Here is a 12,451-nt window from a genome sequence, read left to right on the forward strand (position 1 = left end):
TCTCTGAGTTTCTTTTGCCTGGCCCAGTTTATTTTTAAAGCTTTCAACTGTATTTCATAATTTCCTCCATAAATTTTTCATTTTCAGGAGTTCCACTTTTTCTTTTAAAGAAAAATCTATTGCTCTGCTAAATTTTTAAAAAAAGGTTTTTTTTTGTCTTAGATTTCAGTTTTCTGTTGGAGATGGTTGAACTTCTTCAAAATCAATTATTTTTAATTATTTATCAGGTGTTACAAAGATCTCATTTTGATTAGGATCCATTACTAGAGGTAATGTGATCCTTTGTGGGTGTTGTAACACTTTTTTTAATACATCCAGAATTATTCAGTTTCTTCTCATCTGAATAAACTACCTTTTTCTTATATTTGAAGAATATTATTGCCAGGAGCGGTGGCTCACGCCTGTAATCCCAGCACTTTGGGAGGCTGAGGTGGACGGATCAGGAGGTCAGAGATCAAGACCATCCTGGCCAACATGGTGAAACCGCGTCTCTACTAAAATATAAAAAATTAGCTGGGCATGGTGGCATGCACCTGTAGTCCCAGCTACTTGGGAGGCTGAGGCAGGGGAATCACTTGAACTCAGGAGGCACTTTAGCCTGGAAACAAAGCAAGAAAAATTACTTTCATTTGGGCAGGATTCCCTCTCTTGAGGATATGACTATAATTTATGTTGTGGAGGGTTTTCTGACTTTGGTTTTGTGTACTTTCAGGTGGTAAAACATTTCCTTGGTTATAGATAGTCTTAGTGTGATCACTTTCTCAAATGCCAGTTACAGTAGCAATGTACTGGGTGTATGAGCAGGTTCATGTTCTCTTGCAGAACTGGGGTGGCAGGAGTTTTGATATAGTTATTTCTATGCTATATGCTTATGACAGCAAATTTTGTATTGGGTTGTCCAGTTGGACCACCAGGCCAATAAGTGGTGCTTGCAGGGAAGAGCAAGCTGAGGTGGCCACAGAAGGGTTGATGCTTGATCTTTTTTTTTTTTTTAAAGAGACTGGTCTCACTTTTTCACCCAGGCTGAAGTGCAGTTATGCAATCACAGCTCATTGTAGCCTTGACCTGGGCTCAAGTGATCCTCCTGCTTCAGCCTGTAGAATCATTGGTACCACAGTCATGTACCACCATACCTGGCTAATTTTTAAAATTTTTTGCAGAGATGGGGTCTCACTGTGTTGCCCAGGCTGGTCTCAAACTGCTAGCTTCAAGCAATCCTGTGTTGTGGGTCTGCTACCAGGAAGAGTAGGCTCCTCTCAGTGGGAGCAGCTAGGTAGACAGCTGTCAGGGAGGCAGGCAGTTGTGGGGAATGTGGTTTGCTTACACCTCAGACCACAGCAGTCTGGAGCAGCAGTGGCGGTGGCATCATTGTTCTTAGGTTATGTAAAAGTGCCTGGCCTCCTCTCTTCCTTCCTGGCTTGGTGGTTGGTAGCAGCAGCTGCTCAGGGCTCAGAAGCCTGTGGACTCCATCTGAGTTTGATCAATGCCTCTGTCAATCTCCAGGCAACTCGCTCTGTTAGGCTGGATACCTGTGAGGCCCTGCAAGGGTCAGGGGCGTCTCCAGCAGCTAGCTTTGCAAAAGTCCATGGTGGGAATGTGGAGCCCTGGGAGTCTCTCATCATCTATCCTTTCCCAGCATCTAGAAGCTTCTTCCATCTCTGAGCAATCCGGGCTGAGCACCTGCCTTGTTTCCTTCTCCTTTGTGTTCCGTGCTTCCTGTTGCTCTTCAGTTGAATTCCAGTGTTCTGTTTAGATGACCTATTTGAAGGGTGAATATCTACTCACTGTTGTGGAGCTTTCTGCGGAAGAGGTACATACTAGCTGCTTCTACTTAGCCATCTTGAACTGAGCTTCCAGTTTCTCCTATTATTAACACCTTAAAATAATATGCTACATTCATCACAGTTAGTGAACTAATATGAATACATTATAATTAAAGTCCACACTTTATTCAGATTTCCCTGCTTTTGTGTTCCAGGATCTCATCTCTAGGATGTAATATATTACATTTTGTTGTTGTATCTCCTTAGGCTCCTCCTGGTTGTGACAGCTTCTCAGACTTTCTTTGTTTTAGATTACCTTGACAGTCTTGAAGAGTAACTGATCAAATATTTCATAGAATGTCCTTCTACTGGGAATTGTCTGATGTTTTTCTCATGACTAGACTAGGGTTATAGGTTTTGAGAACAAAGTCCACAGATATAATATACTATTTCTTTTTTTTTTTTCCCCATTTATTTATTTTATTGCATTTTAGGTTTTGGGGTACATGTGAAGAACATGCAAAATTGTTGCATAGGAACACACGTGGCAGTGTGATTTGCTGCCTTCCTCCCCATCACCTACATCTGGCATTTCTCCCCCTGCTATCCCTCCCCAGCTCCCCACCCCCCACCGTCCCTCCCCTATTTCCCCCCAACTGACCCCAGTGTGTAGTGCTCCCCTGCCTGTGTCCATGTGCTCTCATCGTTCAACACCCGCCTATGAGTGAGAACATGCGGTGTTTGATCTTCTGCTCCTCTGTCAGTTTGCTGAGAATGATGGTTTCCAGGTTCATCCATGTCCCCATAAAGGACCCAAACTCATCGTTTTTGATGGCTGCATAATATTCCATGGTGTATATGTGCCACATTTTCCCTATCCAGTCTATCGTCGATGGGCATTTGGGTTGGTTCCAGGTCCTTGCTATTGTAAACAGTGCTGCAATGAACATTCATGTACACGTGTCCTTATAGTAGAACGATTTGTAATCCTTTGGATATATACCCAGTAATGGGATTGCTGGGTCAAATGGAATTTCTATTTCTATGTCCTTGAGGAATCGCCACACTGTCTTCCACAATGGTTGAACTAATTTACACTCCCACCAACAGTGCAAAAGTGTTCCTACTTCTCCACATCCTCTCCAGCATCTGCTGTCTCCAGATTTTTTAATGTTCGCCATTCTTACCGGCGTGAGATGGTATCTCAATGTAGTTTTGATTTGCATTTCTCTTATGACCAGTGATGATGAGCATTTTTTCATATGTTTGTTGGCCTCACGTATGTCTTCTTTTGTAAAGTGTCTGTTCATATCCTTTGCCCATTTTTGAATGGGCTTGTTAGTTTTTTTCTTGTGAATCTGCTTTAGTTCTTTGTAAATTTTGGATATCAGCCCTTTGTCAGATGGGTAAACTGCAAAAATTTTTTCCCAATCTGTTGGTTGCCGATTCACTCTAATGATTGTTTCTTTTGCTGTGCAGAAGCTGTGGAGTTTGATTAGGTCCCGTTTGTCTATTTTGGCTTTTGTTGTCAATGCTTTTGGTGTTTTGGTCATGAAGTCCTTGCCTACACCTACGTCCTGAATGGTTTTGCCTAGATTTTCAAGTACACTCTATCAACATGATTTATGACTGTTTTTCTTGACCACCTGGCTGAGATAGTGACTGTCAGGTTTTCCACTGTAAAGTTACTCTTTTTCTCCCCTTTTGTACTGTATTCTTTGGAAGGAAGTCACTATGCATAGCCCACCTTTAAAGACTGGGGAGTTGTTCTCCCCCTCCTTAAGGGTGGAGTCTCTGCATAAATTATCTGGAATTCTTCTACATATCTGGAACCCAAGTTGCAAGGTTGTCCGAAAAAATACATTTTTCAACTTTCTGCCCTGTATTCCTTGAAAATGAGATCCTGAAAGAACTGGTCTATATCCCAGGATTCCTGAAAGGTGATCAACTTATATTTAAGCTACATAGAAAATAAAAGTGGTATTTTCTTTTACATATTTACAAACTCCTATTTTTGGCCTATTGTCCTGCCACTGAGGTGAAAAGGAGGATTTTACCGTGCAGCATCAGGATGATGGTCATGTAAACACATTTCATATTTGCTCTAAAAATACACGAGTGAACTAATTCATATTAGTTCACTAATATGAACAATTTTGTTGACAGATCATATTGTATTCACTTGTACCTAACATGTTTTGAAAAAATGACCTCACAATGTTCAAGTGATAACAATATTTTTAGACAGAATCACCACACTTTTACTTCTTAAAAATTAATCTCTTTTCGAATCGCTTGAACCTGGGAGGCGGAGGTTGCAGTGAGCCGAGGTGCCATTGCACTCCAGCCTGGTCAACAAGAATGAAACTCCGTCTCAAAAAAAAAAAAAAAAGAAAAATTATTCTCTTTTCTCTATTAGATGAATTCTTCCCTTTTAAATAATAAAAACCTAATATAAGGAACCTGGAGAAAACTTGAGTTTTAACATTACAGTCTCTCCAGAGCCATGTAAGCAAACTCCCAGATTAATGCTTGAACCTACCCTGTATTATCATGGCCAGTTTGTTTTTAGGGCACCATTAGGGCATCTCCCCTGATGCTAACCCACTACTTCTGAAGGCAGTTATTTTGTGGGGTTTTTTTTTGGCTACCAGAGATTTGAGATCCATTATAAGAACAAACTCCCTATAGCTTTCTCTTACTGACACTTTTACTTTTTGCTTCTAGGAACTGCCAGTCTTACTCTACAGGATAAAAGTCCCTCATCTCACATATTATTAGTTGAATCTCTCAGCATTCTAGTTACTGTCTTTTAGACCATTTCTAGCTTTTATATAGAAGTATGTGTACATGAAGATATGAATACTGTATGTATCTTTAAAATAAACCTGTTGCAGATTACTGTCTCGTTACGCATCACCACCTGTGAGATCATTTCTGTGGCCTCTTGAACCATCCATCTACCTTACCTGCAAGGGCCTTAAGAGATTAATATTCTCATACTTGGAAACCAGAATTTCTTTGTCACCTGTTTATCTGTCCTTGGTCCCTGGAGTGATTCTTTCACTTCTGCTTCCAAGCATGTTTTTCCTATTTGGTAATCAAAGCTATCACTGAAATCCCTTGGGAGTATCTCCTAGTTGGCTCAAGCATGTATAGAAAGTTGTAGCATGCTTAACATTTAAGAACCAAAGATGAGTTCTTTACTAAATGGTCATTTTCTGCCTGGTGGGCTTGTTTTCTTTGAGAATAAAGAGGAGTTGGGATGGTCTTCTAGAGATTAAAAAAGAGCATGTTATTATGAAACATTAAATTCAAGTTGACCAATTTGAACTGCTATATTTTCTTTTGCATATGTAGATTTTGAAGCTTAAATGCAGATAAAAGTATGTGCAGCTTTGAGGTCCTGCAATTTTAAATGTTAGTAAAAAACCAACAATGTCAGTTCCAGCTATTTTATATATTATAGACTTCCCTATCTCAGCCAATTCTCACATAAAACTTGGGAACTGGTAATGGTTTGCTGTATTTTTCAGAGTTTAGAGACAGAAAGAATGCACAGAATAACTGTAGCTGACCTCTGTGGATTTTGGTCTAGTGAGAGTTTGCTAGTTAAGAGGTCACATAATCTAGGTAAAACCAAGAGTCTAATCTGGTTATGTGGTAAGTGAAGCATTTGCAGCTAGTTTCAGTGTGTTGCATATAAATTGAGTCAAGGTGGTGTATGAATACACTTGTCTAGGTATCACTGTAGAACTTCATGATTATGATTTCTTGGTTGTTACTACTCTGTCTTGTAGCTGTCTTAGGTGAACTGGACAGCTAGGTGGCAGATAATTTTTCCGATATTGTCAGTAACTGTTGAAAATAAGAAAACCACTCAAATATATTTATTTAGTTTTCACTCTTTGCTTTTATTTATTTAATTTACAGACTGAGTCTTACTCTGTCTCACAGGCTGGAGTGTAGTGCCGTGATCATAGCTCACTGCAGCTTTGAACTCCTGGGCTCAAGTGATCCTCCCACCTCAGCCTCTTGAGTAGCTGGGACTGTAGGCATACACCATCACGCCTGGATAAATTTTTTATTTTGTAGAGATAACAACTTGGTCTGTTGCCAAGGCTGGCCTCAAATTCCTGTCCTCAAGCCATCCTCCCACCTTGGCTTTCCAAAGTGTTGGAATTACAGATGTGAGCCACCATACTGGGCCCCAAATTTATTTTTTAATGCAGAGATTTCAATAAATAATATTATAGTCCTAGTATTCTGTAATAGTTGTTAACGGCTTTTGATATGTGATGTTATTAAGATGACTTCCTTATTTTACACAGGAATAAAACAGCCCCCAAGATAAATGCCTTATTCATGGTCACCTTACTGTATATTTTTTCCATATTGTTTGGTTTCCTCTAAAAAAATACTTGCACATGAATAGAAATAGACTGCACACACATATTTTTTTCATTCATTTGTGCATCAAATAGTTTTTGTTTTTTTATACTTTACATTCAGGGGTACATGTGCAGATCATGCAGGTTTGTTACATAGGTATACACGTGCCATGGTGGTTTGCTGCTTCCATCCCCCCGTCATCTACATTAGGTATTTTTCCTAATGTTACTCCTTCCCAATCTCCCCTATCCCCTGCTATTCCTCCTCTAGCCTCCCCATCCCCCAACAGGCCCTGGTATGTGGTGTTACCCTCCCTGTGTCCTCATTGTTCAGCACCCACTTATGAGTGAGAACATGCAGTGTTTGGTTTTCTGTTCTTGTGTCAGTTTGCGGAGAATGATGGTTTCCAGATTCATCCATGTCCCTACAAAGGACATGAACTCATCCTTTTTTATGGCTGCATGGTATTCCATTGTGTATATGTGCCACATTTTCTTTATCCAGTCTATCATTGATGGGCATTTGGGTTGGTTCCAAGTCTTTGCTATTGTAAACAGTGCTGCAGTAAACATATGTGTGCATGTGTCTTTATAACAATATTTTATAATCCTTTGAGTATATACTCAGTAATGGGATTGCTGGGTCAAATGGCATTTTTATTTCTAGATCCTTGAGAAATAGCCACACTGACTTCCACAATGGTTGAACTAATTTACATTCCCACCAACCGTGTAAAAGTGTTCCTGTTTCTCCACATCCTCTCCAGTATCTGTTGTCTCCTGTTTTTTAATGATCACCATTCTAACTGGCATGAAATGGTATCTCAGTGTGGTTTTGATTTGCATTTCTGTAATGACCAGTGATGATGAGCTTTTTTTCATGTTTGTTGGCTGCATAAATGTCTTCTTTTGAGAAGAGTCTGTTCATATCCTTTGCCCACTTTTTGATGGAGTTGTTTGTTTTTTTCTTGTAGATTTGTTTAAGGTCTTTGTAGATTCTGGTTATTAGTCGCCAGATGGGTAGATTGAAAAAATTTTTTCCTATTCTGTTGGTTTCCGGTTCACTTTAATGATAGTTTCTTTTGCTGTGCAAAACCTCTTAAGTGAGTTGGATCGGTAGCGGGAGCGGAGAGCGGACCCCAGAGAGCCCTGAGCAGCGCCACCGCCGCCGGCCTATGGCCTAGTTACCATCACATTCCGGGAGGAACCATAGCTGCCACAGCCGGCCTCAGTCACCATCACCTCAACCATGAGCAGCAAGGCCGAGACCCAGCAGTCGCCCGCTGCCCCCTTGCCGCTCCCGCCCTCAGCGCCGCCAACACCAAGCCGGGCACTACAGGCAGCGGCCCAGGGAGCGGTGGCCCGGGCGGCCTCACATTGGCGGCGCCTGCCGGCAGGGACAAGAAGGTCACCACAATGAAGGTTTTGGGAACAGTAAAATGGTTCAGTGTAAGGAACGGATATGGTTTCATCAACAGGAATGACACCAAGGAAGATGTATTTGTACACCAGACTGCCATAAAGAAGAATAACCCCAGGAAGTACCTTAGCAGTGTAGGAGATGGAGAGACTGTGGAGTTTGATGTTGTTGAAGGAGAAAAGGGTGCGGAGGCAGCAAATGTTACAGGTCCTGGTGGCGTTTCAGTTCAAGGCAGTAAATATGCAGCAGACCGTAACCATTATAGACGCTATCCACGTTGTAGGGGTCCTCCACGCAATTACCAGCAAAACTACCACAATAGTGAGAGTGGGGAAAAGACAGAGGGATCAGAGAGTGCTCCCGAAGGCCAGGCCCAACAACGCCGGCCCTACCGCAGGCGAAGGTTCCCACCTTACTACATGCGGAGACCCTATGGGCGTGGATCACAATATTCCAACCCTCCTGTGCAGGGAGAAGTGATGGAGGGTGCTGACAACCAGGGTGCAGGAGAACAAGGTAGACCAATGAGGCAGAATATGTATCGGGGATATAGACCACGATTCCGTAGGGGGGCCTTCCTCGCCAAAGACAGCCTAGAGAGGACGGCAATGAAGAGGATAAAGAAAATCAAGGAAATGAGACCCAAGGTCAGCAGCCACCTCCACTCAGTACGGCCGCAACGTCAATTACCGACGCAGACGCCCAGGAAACCCTAAACCACAAGATGGCAAAGAGACAAAAGCAGCGAATCCACCAGCTGAGAATTCGTCTGCTCCTGAGGCTGAGCAGGGTGGGGCTGAGTAAATGACGGCTTCCGGTTTAGTCATCCAACAAGAAGAAATAAGAAATTCCAGCAATAAGAAATGAACAAAAGATTGGAGCTGAAGACCTTAAGTGCTTGCTTTTGCCCGTTGACCAGATAAATAGAACTATCTGCATTATCTATGCAGCATGGGGTTTTTATTTTCACCTAAAGATGTCTCTTTTTGGTAATAACAAACGTGTTTTTTTTAAAAAGCCTGGTTTTTCTCAATACGCCTTTAAAGGTTTTTAAATTGTTTCATACCTGGTCAAGTTGAGATTTTTAAGAACTTCATTTTTAATTTGTAGTAAAAGTTTACAACTTGATTTTTTCAAAAAAGTCAACAAACTGCAAGGACCTGTTAATAAAGATCTTAAATAATTTTTTAAAAAAAGGCTCTTAAGTTTAATTAGATCCCATTTGTAATCGTTTTGTTTTGTGTGTGTGTGTGTGTGTGTGTGTGTGTGTGTGTGTGTGTGTGTGTGTCTGTCTGTCTGTGTCTGTGTCTGTGTCTGTGTGTCTGTGTGTTTTTCTGAAATGGAGTCTCACCCTGTCACCCAGACTGAACTGCAATGGCAGGATCTTGGCTCACTGCAACCTCTGGCTCCTGAGTTCAAGTGATTCTCCTGCCTCAGCCTCCTAAGGAGCTAGAATTACAGGCACATGCCACTACACCCAGCTAATTTTTTGTATTTTTAGTAGAGATGGGGTTTCCCCATGTTGGCCAACATGGTCTTGAACTCCTAACCTTGTGATCCACCTGCTTCAACCTCCTAAGTGCTGGGATTACAGGTGTGAGCCACCACACCTGGCCTGTTTTGTGTTTTTAAGAGACAGGGGAGACATTCTGTTGCCAAGTTGAGGTACAGTGGTGGTGGTGTAATTATAGCTCACTTGGGAGGCCAAGTGTTGGGGTTATGGAAGTAAGCCATCACACCTGGCTTGAAATGTTTTATATCTTTCTTCCATACCACTTTTGCATAGGGAATGAGCTGTCAACCTTTTCATCCAGTCATCCTAATGCTGAATTTGTGTGTTTTTCATGTTTGCTTCTTAAGAAATCAATTTACCACATTTTGGAAGTCTGGTTTTTTGTTTTTTAAAATCAGCAGGGGACTGCTGTTGGATCTACACTGTTCAGGTAATACATGAACAGTGGTAGAGTTACAGGACATTTTTTTTTTTTTTTGAGATGGAGTCTTGCCCTGTTGCTCAGACTGGAGCAAGTGGCACGATCTTGTCTCAGTGCAGCCTCTGCCTCCGCATTCAAGGGATTCTCCTGCCTCAGCCTCCGAGTAGCTGGGACTGCAGGCATATGCCACCATGCCCAGCTAATTTTTTTGTATTTTTAGTAGAGATGGGGTTTCACCATGTTAGGATGGTCTTGATCTCCTGACCTGTGATCTGCCCACCTTGGCCTCCCAAAGTGCTGGGATTACAGGCATGAGCCACCATGCCTGGTCACAAGGACATCTTAATAGCATCTTTTGCCTCAGGGCTTTGGTTTTGAGTTAGGACTTAGGCTGATTAAGGTATAGTGCTTATGTATTACTTGTTGTGTATGTAATTAGAACTTCTAAGCAGAGTCATACTCGCTAATTGTGAAAGATGTGCTCAACTGATTTGTAATACACCCTAGGATTGTTACAAGGTGTGTAGTTGCCTGTTTCCTGAGAGCAAAGATCTTTTCATCTATTAGCAGTGTGACCTCAGGTTCTTACTGAACTTAGAGGAGACTGCCTATTTTCTGGAAAGTGGTGGAGATGAAATGGTCGCTTTTTGGGAGATAGTCACTCAGTGAGTGTACTTCTGGCCTCAGTGGCCTCCCACACAAATCCACTGAGAGTTGTCATCCCAAATGTAACTCAGTCACAAGGCTTGCTTCTTTTACCAAGAAAACTTTGATAATAACTGAAAAAATTATTTTGTTAAATTCAAGGTAATACTAAAAATTTCTTGGGGAAAATTTGAACTTTGAATCCCTGACTTTAGAAGTTGTTTATCATTAAAAACAGAAAAATGTGGCTGGGGTGGGGTTTAGAAAAAATAAAACATAAATAAAAACAGAAAAATGTGGGAGGACTATTTTAGATTTAAAAAAAACTAAAGAGACAACTGGTGTAATATGGATACCTTGATGGAACCTGTCAGAAAACATAGCAACTATAAGGTGTGTTTGGACAGCTGGGAAAGTTGAATATTGTCTATATATTAGATGATAATGACAGAATTACAGTTAATTTTGTGCATCAGAATATGTGTATCAGAGAAGGAAAAAGCAAATGGGGCAAACTTTATAACAGTTGATGCATCTAGGTGAAGTACACACAAGTATTCATTGTACTATTCTTTTAGCTTTTCTGTAGATTTAAAGCTTTTCACATCACGTTTTAGGAAATAAAAGAATATGCTTGCCAAATGTGAGATGAACAAAGAGTTGTGGTAGACAATAATAAACAGTAAATGATATGAAACAATTTAAAGGCCAGTGGGTGAGTTGTCTAACACTTCCTGTGTTGTCCTAGGGAATAAAAATCAAGATATCAAACAAAGCGATACTTGGAATTATTGGTTTTGGGTAATCTTTTTACTGATTAATCAAATCATGGTATACCTACCTAGGCAGTTTATCTTTTCCTGTCTTATTCAGGAGGCTTCAAAATGAAGGTATTTGGGCACATTCTGGATTCAGATGTATCATAGATAGATTGATAAAAGTGACTTCACCTCTTTCATTCCCTATCCGTTGTTCTTCAGTGAAGAACTTTTGGGGGAAAGACCCTTAAAAGCAAAGCAGAGTGGGTTTCATATGATGAAAATAGTTTTCTAAACAATGTAACATAATTAAAAATAAGCTGATTTTTTTTTAGCTGTTCACAGGTTTAGTTGCCAGAATGGGTAATGAACTAGAAAACTATATACCTTAGAACAGCAACTTTTCAAGATATTACAGATAAAGAACAAGGTTAAGTATATTTTGTGATTTCTTTCAGTTGAAATACATATCATTCAACAAAGTAGTTAATGCTTCTTTTTATCAAGTCATATGAAATATTCCAATTTAAAATATTTTATATTTTCCATCTCCTAATTGAAAATGTGATTACATTCTTGCTGTCAGAGTGATTTGTTTTTAGAAGTACAGTAATTGCAGCAGGTGTTAATCTCACGTTGGTATTTGCTTCACACCACCTCATGTGTGGTGGAATGGAATTTGTAGAATAGATAAGTGCTTAGAACATAACAAAACTGCCTGATGGAGTCCCCCAGAAATCTGGTGACTAGCCCAGACCACAATTGTACTTATTGTCACCGATTTTAGACCCTTGTCCCATTCTAACTCTCAAGACCAACTTTGCTCTGCTCTGAACCACACATACTTCTGTGCTTTTTATCCTGGCCAACATTACTTCAGCATTGATTTTTTCCCCTTAGTATTAAAGGAACTTAATTTGATATTATTTAGCTTAAATAATGCTGTATGCTGTGTCCAGTATTCACAGATTGCTTAAATGTTTAAGAATGTTTACTACTATGAATACTGTTATTTACTGTATTTAAGTAGGCCCACGTAAGGTATTTATAAATTGCCTCTGTAACTTATATTTATGGATTAAAATTTTTTTATTTTGAATAATGGCTAACACTTATATTTTACTGTGAGCTATCCCAAGGACTTTCCATAGGTTAACTCACTAAATTGAATTCTCACAGCAACCCTTTGAAGTAGGCATTACTGTTGTGGTCATGATCATTTTGTGGATTGATTTGGATGCTGAGAATCAAAAAGGTTGGGTATGTGGTAATTGATGAAGGTGGGATTTGAACCTTGGCTCACTTCCGCTGAGTTTACACAGTTCTCATCACCTGGGCAGTGGTGATGAGACAATCCAGGTGCAGTTGTCCTCTTCAGGTGAAGGAGAGCTACTGCTGTTATTGTTCATGACATTCCCTTTGAGTCACCTGGGCTAGAAACTAGGGAACTCCCTTTGCCGTGTTTGCTATTAACACCTCATCATCAATAAGTTTTACCAATTCCAACCCTGAAACATTTTCTTTTTTCATACTTCCTCTC

At 40.5% G+C, this 12,451-nt stretch overlaps 1 protein-coding gene and 1 pseudogene across 7 annotated transcripts in view; both read left to right on the forward strand.

Annotated features, from left to right (window-relative positions):
* Nucleotides 1-12,451, forward strand: part of MARCHF8 (membrane associated ring-CH-type finger 8) — a 121,881-nt gene that overhangs the window by 62,358 nt on the left and 47,072 nt on the right. The window lies entirely within an intron of this gene.
* Nucleotides 7,187-8,382, forward strand: LOC116545034 (annotated as a pseudogene).

Source organism: Sapajus apella, unplaced genomic scaffold, assembly GCF_009761245.1.
Source record: "Sapajus apella isolate SASKATOON/1434 unplaced genomic scaffold, GSC_monkey_1.0 scaffold243, whole genome shotgun sequence".
Taxonomy (NCBI): Eukaryota; Metazoa; Chordata; class Mammalia; order Primates; family Cebidae; genus Sapajus; species Sapajus apella.